The 15695-nt window shown below is 49.4% G+C and overlaps 2 protein-coding genes across 2 annotated transcripts in view; one reads left to right on the top strand and one right to left on the bottom strand.

Annotated features, from left to right (window-relative positions):
* Window positions 1-1920, bottom strand: part of ABHD13 (abhydrolase domain containing 13) — a 92453-nt gene extending 90533 nt beyond the window's left edge. Inside the window, exon 1 of the mRNA XM_086934164.1 lies at window positions 1785-1920. The gene's annotated coding sequence lies outside the window, so the exon portion shown is untranslated. The remainder of the gene's footprint in view (window positions 1-1784) is intronic.
* Window positions 1921-2239: 319 nt separating this feature from the next.
* Window positions 2240-15695, top strand: part of LIG4 (DNA ligase 4) — a 37244-nt gene continuing 23788 nt past the window's right edge. The window contains exon 1 of the mRNA XM_086934165.1: window positions 2240-2482. The gene's annotated coding sequence lies outside the window, so the exon portion shown is untranslated. The remainder of the gene's footprint in view (window positions 2483-15695) is intronic.

Raw genomic sequence — 15695 nt, forward strand, 5'->3', positions numbered from 1 at the left:
ACCCACCCTCACTCACCCTCACTCACCCTCAACCCCTCACCCTCACTCGCCCTCAACCCCTCACCCTCACTCACCCTCAACCCCTCATCCTCACCCTCACTCACCCTCACTCACATTCACCCTCAACCTCACTCACCCTCACTCACCCTCACCCTCACTCACCCTCACCCTCACTCACCCTCTCTCACATTCACCCTCACCCTCACTCACCCTCACCCTCACTCACCCTCTCTCACATTCACCCTCACTCACCCTCACTCACCCTCACGCTCACTCACCCTCACTCACCCTCACCCACCCTCAACCCCTCATCCTCACTCACCCTCATCCTCACTCACCCTCAACCCCTCACCCTCACTCACCCTCAACACCTCACCCTCACTCACCCTCAACCCCTCACCCTCAATCCCTCACCCTCACTCACCCTCAACCCCTCACCCTCACTCACCCTCAACCCCTCACCCTCACTCACCCTCACTCACCCTCACTCTCACTCACCCTCACTCACCCTCACTCACCCTCACCCTCAACACCTCACCCTCACTCACCCTCAACCCCTCACCCTCACTCACCCTCAACCCCTCAGCCTCACCCTCACTCACCCTCAACACCTCACCCTCACTCACTCTCAACCCCTCACCCTCACCCTCTCTCACCCTCAACACCTCACCCTCACTCACCCTCAACCCCTCACCCTCACTCACCCTCAACCTCAACCCCTCACTCACCCTCACTCTCACTCACCCTCACTCAACCTCAACCCCTCAGCCTCACCCACCCTCAACACCTCACCTCACCATCACTCACCCTCACTCACTCTCAACCCCTCACCCTCACTCACCCTCAACACCTCACCCTCAGTCACCCTCAACCCCTCACCCTCCCTCACCCTCAACCCCTCACCCTCCCTCACCCTCAACCCCTCACCCTCGACCCCTCCCCCTTAACCCCTCACCCTCACCCACCCTCACAACACATATTGTGTTACAATAGGTGTCACATTTGCAAAAGATAAAACTATTGGCATTGTAAATAACAAAGCTATTAATTCGCTATTTTCAAAGCAAGCACATAAATAAAAAATGTGTCCTTTACAATACCAATAGCTCAAACTTTCCTAATGCAAGACCTATTGCATTGCTGTGCTTCTCTCCCCTGCTGCACTCTCCTGCTCTCTAGAGATGTGGCCTAACGACAAGAGCTGCCATCTAAGTCACGTAAATACAAAATATGTTGCATTCCAAATGCTATAGGTGTCACATTCGCAAAAGTTATAAATATTGGCATTGTAAATGACAAAGCCATCAATTTAGCAATTTTAAAAACCAACAAATAAATAACATATGTCATTTACAATACCAATAACTCCAACTTTTCTAATGCGAGACCTATTGCATTTCCAATGCTTGTTATGTCTGCTCTTATTGTTAAGAGGTACACAGGATCTTAACAGGGTCAGAATCCTTTGCCTAGCATTATGGCTTGGCCTACATTAGGATGTGGACAAAAATATTTCACAAAATACAGAATAGGCGAAATCCTAATTTTTTCAGTGTGGAGAGAAGAATTTTGCTAGAAAATCGCAAAATCCACCCAAATTCGCTCCACGGGCGAACTCGAGAGTAGATTTTGTAGGGGAATGTATGTTATTTGTGGTTGAGGAAACACCTCTTCAAACTGTACATGAACCAGTCAGTTCCGGTGGCTTTTTATTAGTGAGAACCACATGAACTGTCCGAACCCTTTGTTTGCGGACCTTTATATTTCACCCAGCATCGACTCACCTGGGATACCCTGTTGATCGTGTTCGGCAGGCGTGGGGGTGGTCGCTGGTGCTTCATGCTCCCCAGGTCTACTCTACCAGCAGGTCAGCAGCTAGCAGGACATACAGGCCGGTCTGTCACTGAGACAGGCTGCATTGTCTTCCGCCAGCGTCACAACACACGCCGCTTCCGGGCAGGGAGGAGCCGTCTGGTTGAGCAAGTCACGAAGGAGGCGTGGCCATTATTATCAAAAGCAATGTATGGTCTGAATTTTACATGCTGGGCGACCCTGTCTGTCTATCAGTGGGCGGTCGGCCTCGCTCTGCACAGAGTGACTTTCGCCCGCCTCCCAGTGAATCGGCCGTAGGCTGACCAAATGTAAATGTAAATGACTGAATGTACACTCCCCCTAACGCAGGTTTTGAGGCGCAGTCCTCTGCCCAGAGCCACTCGGTCAGCCTTCGCGTCACTAGCGCGTCTTTCTACTGTTTACCCCCCCCTCTTCCTGGTTGGGCACTCTACCTCTGTTCCATGTTAGGCTATCAAGTTTGTGGTTAGTTTAACTAGCACCTCTGCTCCCTCCGTCACTCGTACATTTATCGCTCCGCGGGAGAAAGCTGTCGATTCCACCATCGATCCACACTTCTGAAACCTAAATGTTCGTGATTTAAGCTGCCAAATGCAAGGACGGACGCCGGGCTTTTAATTTTCGTTGTCAGGTCAGTGTCTTTATTTAGCAAGTACTCTTAGGTTCTGGGCGACTGCTTCAATTTGAAAGGGAGAGTATCTGCACTTCTCAGTTGGGGATCAGTACTTATAGTAGTAGACAGAGTACCGACACTTCTCGGTAACTCACAGGTACTCTGGGGCAACCAGTACCTACTTTTATTTAATTCCTTGTCACCATTTGGTCAGGGCCAATGGAATTATGCGGCAAGGGAAACACCAATAATGTGACAAGGGGTACCAAATTATGTGTCTAGAAAAGGCAGATCGTACAGAATAAATGCAGATCATTTTGTGATACTACTACGTTGTAACTTTTACACCTGTTAACGCTGTCTGGGTAAATATTTAACTTCACCAGTATCATTTTGACAACCATTAACGGCAATAGGAAAAAGAAAGATGACGTGTCAACCCTTGCGAAGATGACGTCGCCGCTTTTTTAATAAATAACCTTTTTGTCTCTTTGAGGTAGAATTTTTTTGGGTTAAAATCTTCAAACTATGAGGCAAATGCGTCCAACTCATAAGGATGCAGAAAATGCTGTAACAGCAGAAACCCATTATTCCACTGGCCCCGACTGATGTGGCAGGTCTTTTGTGTGTGTGTTGTTTTCAAACATAAACTGTGACACGTTAAATCATGGGTACTCACAGACATTTCCCCCGGGGCCGCAAAGTACTCTCTGTGGAATGCCTGATGATCGCCCGGATGGCAGCAATGAAAGGATTGGAATGATGAAATCTGGGTGTAGGGCAGAGGTCTTCAAACTTTTTGATGCCGAGACCCCCTTGTAAAACCTTTTAGGCGTAAGGACCCCCCTCCGACAAAAAAAGATTCTAGAAACTGGTACTCCTCATCATAAACAACTATCGACAACCATAAATGCGCCTGTTAGACCTCATCACATCCATCCATCCATCATTCATCCACCCACACTTCCACACATCCATCCATCCTTCATCCATCCACCCACACTTTCATCCTTCCATACATCCATCCATTCTTCATCCATCCATCCTTCCATCCATACATCCATCCTTTACCTATCCACCCATCCATCCACCCGTCCATCCACACACCCACCTTTTCACACATCCATCCATCCATCATTCATCCATGAAACCTTTTATCCATCCATACATCCATCATCCATTCACCCTTTCATCCTTCCATCCATACATCCATCCTTTACCTATCCACCCGTCCATCACTCCACCCATCATTCTTCCACCCACCTTTTCACACATCCATCCATCATTCATCCATGCAACCTTTTATCCATCCAGCCATCCATACATCCATCCTTCATCCATCCACCTTTTCATCCTTCCATTCATCCTTCATCCATCCACCCTTTCATTATTCCATCCATATATCCATCCACCCTTTCATCCATCCATCCATCATTCATCCATGAAACCTTTTATCCATCCATACATCCATCATCCATCCACCCTTTCATCCTTCCATCCATACATCCATCCTTTACCTATCCACCCGTCCATCCATCCACCCATCATTCTTCCACCCACCTTTTCACACATCCATCCATCATTCATCCATGCAACCTTTTATCCATCCATCCATCCATACATCCATCCTTCATCCATCCACCTTTTCATCCTTCCATTCATCCTTCATCCATCCACCCTTTCATTATTCCATCCATATATCCATCCACCCTTTCATCCATACATCCATCCTTCATCCACCCACCCTTTCATCCATCCATCCACCCACTCATCCATCATTCATCCCCCACCTTTTCACACATCCATCCATCATTCATCCATGCAACCTTTTATCCATCCATACATCCATCTTTCATCCATCCACCCTTTCATCCTTCCATCCATACATCCATCCTTCATCCATCCACCCTTTCATTATTCCATCCATATATCCATCCATTCTTTCATCCATACATCCATCCTTCATCCACCCACCCTTTCATCCATCCATCCGCCCATCCATAATTCATCCCCCACCTTTTCACACATCCATCCATGCATCCATCATTCATCCATGCAACCTTTTATCCATCCATACATCCATCCTTCATCCATCCACCCACACTTTCATCCTTACATCCTTACATCCATCCTACATCCATCCACCCGTACATCCATCCACCCTTACATTCATCCATTCACCCATCACTCATCCACCCACCTTTTCAAAAATCCATCCATTATTAATCCATGCAACCTTTTATCCATCCATACATCCATCCCTCATCCAAACTACCCTTTCATCCTTCCATCCACCCTTTCATCCATCCATCCACCCACCCTTTTTCACACATCCATCCATCCTTCGTCCATCCATCCATCCACCCTTTCATCTTTACATCCATCCACTCATCATTCATCCACCCACCTTTTCACACATCCGTCCACCCTTTCATCCTTCCATCCATACAGCCCCTTTCATCCATCCATACATTTCATCCGTCCACCCTTTCATCCATCCATCCACCCATCATTCATTCACCCACCTTGTCTGTGCATCTCTCATGGGGGGTCAGTATCTCTCTGCTACGTCTTCCTTCTTCTTCCTCTCTCATGGCAGGGCATCCCTGTGCCTCCCTTCTTGGGGGGGGGGGGGGGCAGCCAGCTGTGAAAACATCTCACCATGAAGAACAGACTGAAGTAGTGTGGCTCACTGGATAGAGGCGGCAGTGTGGCTCACTGGTTAGAGGCGGCAGACCCGAGAGCAGAGGACGGCCCGGGACCAGGGTTCGATTCCCGGCGCGGCAGGTTTCTGGACCAGGGTCAGCGGACTCGATAATTCTCTCGCCTCGGTGCCCACTCTGATCAGCGATCACACTCGGCAACTCTGGGCATTAGCTTGCCTCATCTTCACTAACGGCCCCACCAGACCGCCGGGGATGCCTGGTCTCACCCTGGAGATACCCATTAAGGGACCATCTCTCAGGGAAGCCAGGAAGGGTTTCGCAGCGTTCGAAGCGCCTTGGGACCCTACGGGTAAGTAGTGCGCTATATAAATGCCTATACATTTACATTTACATACATACTCTCAGCCACATTTCTCCTGCACAGGCGCCAGGTATGAGGGCTCGTGGGACTTGAACCAATGATTGTAATGTCCTTCTGCTGTCCTTCTGCTGTTTACTGTGTATTTGTAAAGCGCTCTGATACCTACTAAACTAGTGCTATATAAAACGTTAAAACTAAAAGTAAAAATAAACCCACAGCTAAGTCCATTAAACTCAAAGGGCTACAGCCTCCCCCCCAGCTCGTGTATGTCAGCCTGGCTGAAACAGCTTGGGCACACACAAAGGCACACCAGAGTACTATCACAGGTCTTTAAAAGACCTTTACTTGTTAATGAGGCTTTGATGTGTTTCACACCTCGGTGTGAATCAGGCGGCCTCCGCCGTGAGCACCCTCCATCAGCCTGACGCCAGGAACTGCACTCTGGCAGAATCTGCGACCCCCTTCTCAGGACTCCACGACCCCCCTGGGGGTCGCGCCCCACAGATTGAAGACCTCTGGTGTAGGGGGACATGAAGCAGATGCATGGTGTGGACAACAAACCTTCACATGACTTCTGTTGAATGAAAGTCAAAGCATTAACTTCTAAACATGAGAAGTAAACAGACGCTTTAAACAAAATTCCCTTTATACTCATTGTAAGAAAGATGTTAAAATTTGCACCTTCCAACTGAGCGGCCCGGTGTGTATTTTCAATGCCTTTTCCTCGACCCCGGACACTATTTCATCCCTCTGGAAGCCCCCCCCTTCACGGCAACAGGATTCGTAGCCACGGTGGTTTGACTCTGGATGCTCCCAAGCATTGGGAAATCTCGTGTGCACCTTGTGCTGAACCCAAGGATCTCTCCATGGTAGAGAAGACCTGTAGCTTGTATAAACTAAAGCCGTCCAGAAGCAAAACCATCCTAAGGAGGAGGCCTGGTCAGACCTTACTGAGGCTAGCACCAGTAGTAACGGAGCCACCCGGCCCGTTCACGTACGCATACACGCACGCATGCACCTCAGGGGCAGGGTAGCCCCTGGGTATAAATAAACGGCCGGAAGACCGCTCGGGGTCTTTGGCCCTAGCCAGCAGTGAGTGTCCGTATGGTTATTGCAACAGTATAGTAAGGCCCCACTACGTGGCATAGGTATCCTTGCCCCTTGTGTCTCAGACACTACACTGGCGACGAGGCTGTTCTCACCCCACGCCTCACCACGCAGCAGTGCCCTGCAGTTTGGCCCCCGCCTGGAGGGCTCGCGCCTGTCGCGCTTGGGCCCTCGGCGCTGGTGCCGTCACGTGCACCAATTCCGGTGTACTCCGTCTGCCCTGTGCCAGCCCGTGGCACAACAGGTGAGCCCGCGCCTCTGCCCATACGAGGTCTGTGGCCCGTTGCACTGCCCGGCCCGCTCTGCGGCCCTGTCTCCAGTCTGCCCCGCAGTCGCACCCTTGTGCGGCGTGCTCTCGCTCTCTGCGCCGGCGTGCGCTCCTGCAGACTGGCAAGCGCATCGGGGGGACTGCATCGGCCCTCGCGCCCTGTGCGCGCTTGATGCGCTGAAGGCTCCGGCTCGTGCACGTGCGCATCACACAAGTTCACTGGGCCCTGCATTTGATCACGCATTAGGCGGACGGCGGATCTCGATCAGGGGGAGAGATCGGCCCTCACGTACACCTCATATTCTGCATGCCCTGGGTCACGCCAACGGCCCCAGTTCTCGAGGCCCTACCAGGAGAGCAGGTGTCACTGCGCCGATTGTGTCTGCGCCAGGAAGGCCCTGTGCATAAAAGGGCATGTCTGCGTGCACCGCGTGTCCGCATTCGGAAACAGGAGCTGCACTCGGCCCAACCCACGGGCTAACAGCCCGAATAGCACCGACGCTGTGTGAACTGATACACACGATCCCCATTTTGACGAGACGGCAACGGATTACTCTCGGTACCGTTTTCCTACTAACACAAAACATCCCGATTAGGACCGGGGCGGAATTATCACCGGTCTCCCGATAACGCGCCTTGATCATTCAGATCAGCCCTGAAGATTCACAGCCACATGCTGTGATGAAACACGTGTAGGCTAGAGTGATAAGCACAGTGATTCTGAGGAAAGAACACTGTTGAACAATAAAATCTTTTTGAAAATACTTATGCGTGTTTGATCTATCCCATCGCTTCAACTATTTGTTCGTTTGAAGATTGAAATTTAATTTGATACACTAAGTGTGCTCTGGATTCTTGTCCAATTACATTAGAGAGAGGTCCCGGTACCTCTTCTCTTACAGAGGTTAAGGTTTTCCTCTGCCAAGAAGCACCTAATTCTATACCACGACATTCTAATACTAACCGTGACTAGCTGAGCGCCATTTTTCTGAACACTGAAAAACCTGTTCTCTGACTCCATAATGTTTCGAGGACTAGGCTGCCTAAAAGGGAAGACCTTCAAACTACACGTGGACCCCACCATCAGACCGACAGCCCTCAGACACAGAAGAGTACCGTTTCACCTGCGGCCGCAGGTGGAAGAAGAACTGCGAAAGCTTGAAGACTTGGGCGTCATAGAAAAGGTATCAGGCCAGACGCCGTGGGTATCGCCCCTGGTGATAGCCCTAAACCGAAACAGCCGGGCGTTATACGCCTGTGCGTGGATATGCGCCTACCCAATAAGGCAGTGAAAAGGGAGAGGCACCTGACGCCCACAATGGACAACATCGTAGCTGACCTCAACAGTGCCCGCTGGTTCTCGAAGCTGGACCTTAACGCCGGGTACCACCAGCTAGAGCTACACCCGGACAGCCGCAACATAACTACTTTCTCCACTCATGTTGGACTCCGGAGGTACAAGCGTTTGAGCTTTGGCGTGTCGTCGGCGTCCGAAATGTTTCAAAACGCCATTAGAGAGACACTCTCAGGATTGCCCAGAGTCCTAAATCTAAGTGACGACATACTCGTTTTCTCAAAGACCCTAGAAGAGCACCACACGCACCTCCGGGCCACCTTACAACGCCTTGCTGATCACGGCCTCACTTTGCATCGGGACAAGTGCTCCTTCTATAAGGAATCTGTGGATTTTTTTGGGTATATACTCTCCAGGGAAGGGCTCAAAGTAGACCCGAAGAAAGCCGAAGCCATCCGTGCGGCACCTAAACCTACATCGGCCACGGAAGTCAGAAGCTTCCTGGGGATGGCCACTTACTGCGGCCGCTTCATCCCTGGCTTAGCGTCCCTCTCGTAGCCGCTACGCGTCCTAACGAAGTCAGGCCAACCTTGGGCATGGTCTGCCAGAGAAGGCGAGGCTTTCACGGCGATCAAGAATGCACCGATAGATGACAGTCATGGCATATTTCAGACCCCACCGACGCACAGAAGTGGTCGTTGATGCGAGCCCCGTCGGTCTCGGGGCCGTCCTCATGCACGAGACAGAAGCACACGAGTGGGTACCAACAGCGTTCGCAAGTAGGGCGTTGACGGCAACCGAAATGAGGTACGCCCAGATTGAACGGGAGGCGCTGGCCATCAAGTGGGCATGCCAGCACTTTCACCTCTACCTATACGGCCATGAGTTCAAGGTCGTGTCGGACCACAAGCCCCTGGTGCCTTTGTTCGCGGGAACGGCCAGGCTGGCCCCTCCCCGGATCGAGAGGTGGGCTGTCCAACTTCAGACCTACCGCTTTGAAGCCATATACCGTCCTGGAGCCGACAACCCCGCTGACTTTCTGTCACGACACCCGGGGACCATCGCCACAGATCAGGGGTCGGCAGACACGGAGGAGGTTGAAGAATATGTAAGGATGGTGTCACAAGAGGCCTGCCCAACTGCCCTCACGCTGGAAGTCTTCGGGAAAGCCACCGACGAGGACGAGTGCCTCATCAAGGTGAAGGCCACGCTAACAAATCGGAACTGGAAGCATTTTCTGGACGGAGTCAGTGCCCTCACAGCCGCAGAACAACAGTCAAGACAAGAGATGTGGAGAGCCCAGAGGGAGCTCAGTGTTGGGCCCCATGGGGTAGTTCTCCGGGGAACGGCAATAGTAATTCCCGCCAAGCTACAGAATGAGGTTGTGAGCCTGGCTCACCAGGGTCATCAAGGTCTGTTGAAAACGAAGGCAAGACTACGCAGCAAAGTGTGGTTCCCCGGCATGGACGCTGCGGTGGAAGAAGTAAGCAACTGCTACTCGTGCACCATCACAGGCCAGGACCCGGCTCCTCACCCAGTGATAACCGAGGATCCGTGTTGCGAGCCGTGGTCAAAAGTCAGCGTGGACTTTGGGTCCTTCCCGGATGGACGACATACCCTTGTGCTGATTGACTCCTACTCACGATTCCCTATTGTGGAAGTGGTGCCCTCCACTGCGTTCATGCATGTGAGAAAAGCCCTGGAAAAGGTGTTTGCTATGATGGGTCTTCCAGTAGAGATAAGATCGGACAACGGCCCGCCCTTCCAGGGAAAAGACTTTCAGGCCTACCTCGATGCAAGAGGCATCCATCACAGGAAAATCACCCCCAGTGGCCCCAGGCAAATGGGGAAGTTGAGAGATTTATGCGAACTCTGAATCGCGCGCTTCAGATTGGGGTAGAGAAAAGAGAGGATGCAGAAGAATGTCTGTCTCAGTTCTTAAGTGTGTACCGGCAAACGCCACACTCCACCACGCGTTGTGCCCCGGCACATTTGCTGTTTTAGAAGGTGCCCAGAGACTGTGTGCCAGCCGCACCCTCGTGGTGCCTACCTGAAATGAATCAAAGTGCCACCCAAGATCGACGAAGACGCACCAATGAAAAGGCCAGTCAGGCCCGGAGAGCCCAGACCAGATCCCTAGTGGTCGGTGACAAAGTAGTCCTCAAAAACAGACATTGGAATTCAAAGTATGACCCTGCTTTTGAACCTGAAGAGTGGTAGATCGTAAATGTCCAAGGCACCATGGTATCCGCGACCAGAGGCACGAGAACTGTGACACGGAACGTGTCGTGGTTCAAGCGCATCTCTCGAGGGCGTGGAAATACCGACATCCGAAGGAGCTGAGGACGAGGATCATGGGCAAATTGACAACGAGTCATCGACAAGGCCACGAGAAGAAGAAGGAACAACCCCGCAGAGGCCTGAACCGGAAAAGACCACCAGTCCTGAGAACATCCCGAATGAAGTCCGGAACCCCCCTGAACGACACGAGGAAGTCGAGGACGTGGAGAGCCGTCGAAGCCAAAGGTATCACCTCCGGCCAAATCCAACTCCTAGCCAGAGACTGAGAGACTATGTCTGGAGAGTGGGCTCGCCTAAGTGACTCCCACGACCGGGACTGTTGATCCGTGAGTTTGGAGGGATGTAGTAACGGAGCCACCCGGCCCGTTCACGTACGCATACACGCACGCATGCACCTCAGGGGCGGGGTAGCCCCTGGGTATAAATAAACGGCCGGAAGACCGCTCGGGGTCTTTGGCCCTAACCAGCAGTGAGTGTCCATGTGGTTATTGCAACAGTATACTAAGGCCCAACTACGTGGCATAGGTATTCTTGCCCCTTGTGTCTCCGACACTACAGCACCTATAGAAGTAGTTCTACATTTTGTAGCATCATCAACTGCCCCTTTTTTGTAGCTGACGCTGCCCCCCCCTGGAGGCATATATCTCTGAAGACAGTTGGGTGGCCCTCTTTGAGCTAGTCTACAACCTCCCGCTTTATGCACCCTGTGGGGGTGGTAGAAGAGAATGCTTTATTCACATTTTCTGATTAGGAGGTTAGGAAGGGTATCCTGGGACTGTCTAAGAATCACACTCTCAGTTCAGACAGGATACCACCACTATTGCCTTTAACGTGCGCACGTACGCGCCCACGCACTGAAGTCGCTCTGAGCGTGCAGTGTCCAATATTGTGTGTTCACACAGCACATCCCGGCAGCAGCAAGTGTCTGTGGGGTTCAGGAGGGCTCTCGTTCACCAGCAAGTGGAATTGGCAGTTCCTCAATTTCTTTCCTTAACAGTGTGTAGCTGTGGGGCTGATTGAAGGCCTTTGTGAAAGTATTTGTGTTGATCGCAGCGGCGTCATGTGCTGCAATTAGCATAAATACTATCTCAAAGGCCCCCAATCAGCTCCGCAGCTACGTACTATTAAGAAAAGGAATGCAGCAGATCCAAAGCAGGATGTGTGCTTTCAGACTCTGAAAGTACACGTTGTGTTTGAGACTCTACATTTATTTTATTAATAGTGCACAGCTGCGGGGCTGATTGTGGGCCTTTGAAATAGTATTCATGTTAATTGCAGCACACACTGGCGCTGCAATTAACATGAATACTATCTTCAGGAGGTAAGGGAACTTTTGTGCTTTTTGCTCTTCCAGCCTGGCTCTTTGGAGCTTTTGTATCTGGTTTCCTTCTGTGCGAGCTGTGGGTCCGCGCTCTGATGTTTGCTAGTTTCAGTCACATTTACTGGCAGGGAGAGCTGGTTTGTGCCCGTGAACTCCGGATCGGCCTCAGCCTCTGGGTGGGTACATGTGAGGGGCATGGGAGTAATTTGTGGTACTCTGTTCTTTCTACCAAGTTTATTTAGCGCCAAGCTAATCCTTAATGATCGATCCCTAATATGCGCTACGTGCACCCAACGTCTCAGTAGCCCTAATGGGGAAAGAAAGCCTTCATTCTACGTGAGGTAAACAGGGGTGAGAGTGTCCTGCTTCGATGCTTCACCCTAGTCTACAGCTGTTGTACCTACGGCAATGACACAAATTATTACACTTATACACCCAACCTGTCTTTTCAGCAAGAGGATTTCTGACTCTCGCACCTATTACGTGATTTACTCTCAGCTCATTAACTCAAGCGACCCCACCCCGGACCCTCCAAGGTGCAAACAAGTCATGTGTCCATGTGAGGGGTGGCGGGGATCTCCTCTCCTTCATGATAGATTGTTCCATCCAGGCTGGGGTTTGGGGGGGTCTAGTCAGGGCACAGGCAGGTAATCCGCCCTCCCCTTCATCTGCTGTTTCATGTCAAGCCACTGCCCATTCTGTGCCACTATCAGATCAACAGGGCAACTGTTTGGTGGCAATGCTTCCTGGTCCACTCAACATCCCATTCTAGGACACAATAACAATTTCTGTCACATGAAAAGGGTGGTATTGTTTTGCTTTGTAATAACTCATTGACAAAAATCATCGACAATCTGCTAGCCAGGTGCACTTCGTTATGCTTTGACCCCCACCCCCGCCCTACCCCCCAATACTCCACCAATGTTATGAAGCTCTGTGGTTATACTGAAAAAGCAGCAACCTATATTATATGCCATCTCTTTTTAATGTAATAACTGCACTTTCACAATTGCTTTATTAACATCCTTGTTTTCTCAAATTTACTTAAAAATGCAACATTTGCCTACTCTTTTCTCAAAGTTTTCTTGCCATCACAAAAGATAAGTAGTTGCCATCTTTCTCACATCAAAAACCACGAAACCTTCTTGCTGTTTTAGTCTTTAAAAGTAATTCCAAATGAAAGGCAAAGGGAGCCATTCTGAAAACTTCAGAGGAGTTGCTTTAATAAAGGTGGTATTAACAGCTGCTTGGTGGGAGGGGCGAGAGGAACCACACAGATCCCGCTCGGGTCCTGTGAGGATATTTGTGCAGTGTGTGCCCTGCTTGTCCTGTGCAGTCCCCTCCTTCACCAGAGAAGAACATATTGTTGTATTTAAAGTACAACGCTTTACAAAGCTGCATATCCCCCTCAGCATTCCTGTGGATGCACACCTTTTTAGGGCTCGCCTGCTGATGCGCTTCTGCCCATCGCTGGCGAAGCTCTATTATGGTTTATCCAGTGTTTAACCACCACTGGCGATTCCACTGGCGATTTCTTCCAGTGCATGTGCTTTTTAGGTCATTGCGCAAGCGCAAGCCCTAAAAAGCGCGTGCACAATGCCACCAGCCGCCTGCCTGCCTGCCTCGCATTACCACATCAAAGGCAGCCCTCCCAGTGCATTTCTCACCCTTTAATTATTCACGCCCGGCCAGCCGGCCGTGCTTTCAGTTTCGTCTCCTTTTAAAACACGTTTAACTTGTTTTCTCAATTGTTGACTCCCATCTGTCGCCACGAGGACTTGTTTTACTTGTCACCGTAATCTTGGATTAAACAGTTTTATTTTTAATCCACTGAGTCTGACGTTATTTTGTTTGTTGGCTCTGGCTATTTGTCAGTTTTTTTTTGAGGTTTGTTTTCCTTATCTCAGATATTCTGATTTTAACCTCTTAAGCGCTGCTGACGGCCAACGGTCGTCACGAGCGCTACCTCCCCAGTGCTGCGCACGACCATTGGACGTCCATTCAGCACTAGTTCCAATGGACAGCGCAGCACTGGGGAGGGATATTTACGAAGCAGCTAAGGTGTTATTAGGTTCTCGATTGTTGCCCTCCTAAGTCCAGGGCTATTTTCTTGGTACTTATCTTGGTAAACAATTTTCAGTTTCTACTTCTTGTTTCAGTAAAGCAGTGTTCATTTTGTTTATACTGTTTGCCACCTCTGTGATTCTAGTTTTTCTGCTGCTGTTTCTGGAAACGAGGACTTATCTCTTTGGGTTCACGCTCCCCGGCCTATTCTAGTGCCCTGCTACCACGTCCTGTTCGGTTCCTTAACCCTCGCTCGTTGTAAACCAGCATTCAAAGTTCGGGCGGCACACACTACCGCATTCCCTGCAGAGGACACGCCAGGCCTAGCTCGCCCAGCCTAGCCTCTGACACTGGCTGTGATGTACATGTCACCGGTTCGACTCCCAGCACAGCCGGCTAAGCCTTCATCCTTCCGAGGCCGGAAACAGGGGTGTTGCAAGGTCGCTTTACATTCTTCCGGTCATCTAAATTTAACACTGTCTTTCTTCGCTAAAAACGTTGCAGAGCTGATTTCCTTTTGATCTGGTATCTGTTGCCGATGCCTGGATATTTTCTTCTGTAAGAAAGTTTTGCTGGATGAGTCAGCTCTGAGTCACAGCCAGCATGAAGCCTGTAGTGCTGCAGACTAACTAATTGGAAAGGGCCTCAACTTTAATTACAGCACAGGTATCAGTTCTCTCTTACTAACTGACAGTTAACTAAAATGTATTTTGTTTTTTACAGCAAGTTATTTAGGTGGTGGTTTTTTTAATCCGTATTTCCAGTTTATTTAAGATATCTTCAATAGGAAATTCAGAGAAGCTGTTGCTATGAAAACCTTTTTTTATTTTCAGCATCTTCGAATTTTTATGCCCCTCATAACATTTGTCGGTATTATAGTCCTAAGGGTTTTTCAAAACGTACAAATTAATTACTTAATTACAACTTACCACACACTCAGTTGGACACAATGGCGAATTTTGTATCTCCACACACGCTTCTGACTGCGCATTCCTGATTTTGCTTCCATTCAGGTTGCAGTGTTAAAATCGATGGGCTCCTGCCCCATTTTAAACCTTTGATCAGTGGACATCGGTGTAAATTGCAAAAAAAAAGTATGTATGCACTTTAGTTTTGCTGATAGTAAGCCAGTGCATTGTGGTTCCACTAATGTGGACAATATTAGTTACAATGACAATTCATCTGTTATTGGTGGTGATTGCTGGAATGGAATGCACCACTCACGACTGTCCATTGTAGGTCGACAAGGGCTTGGTACCTGCCAGTAGCTCTTTAAATTATTACCGTTTAGGTTCATTGTGTAACTTAGTGCTATGTCGATATCCGGAAAGAGTGTGAGAACTCTTGCCTTCATGGGCGTGTATTGTATGCCCCTGGTCTAGTACCTCAAATATCAGTTGAGCAAGAGAAAAAAATGCTTAAAAGGAACAGTAAACTCCTTCCTTCTCTGTTGCTTATTGGACCTGGCTCACTACATAATTTTATCACTATTTTTCTCATTTCATTCAAGAAATATCATACACTGCAAACCTTACCCAAAAGGAGACAAACACAGAGAATTGTTTTGTCATTTTAGCTGCAACATCTCAAACACGAGGTGTTGCACTTCTAAATGTACGTTGTCTGGGACCGAGTATAGATCATATTATTATTACCATGATATATCATATTATTAAAACCATGATGTGGTGGAGATGAGCCTGGGGTCATCCCACTTGAAAACTGTCCAGGTGGATTTTAGTATTTATGCACCACATATTTCCAGTTTGTGGTGGGGAAATATACTAATCTTTGTTTTCTTTAAAATCAAATGACTTGTCAGTCAAATATTGAAGCTAGTATTAGAACT

This window comes from Lissotriton vulgaris, chromosome 8 (genome assembly GCF_964263255.1).
Source record: "Lissotriton vulgaris chromosome 8, aLisVul1.2, whole genome shotgun sequence".
NCBI lineage: Eukaryota > Metazoa > Chordata > Amphibia > Caudata > Salamandridae > Lissotriton > Lissotriton vulgaris.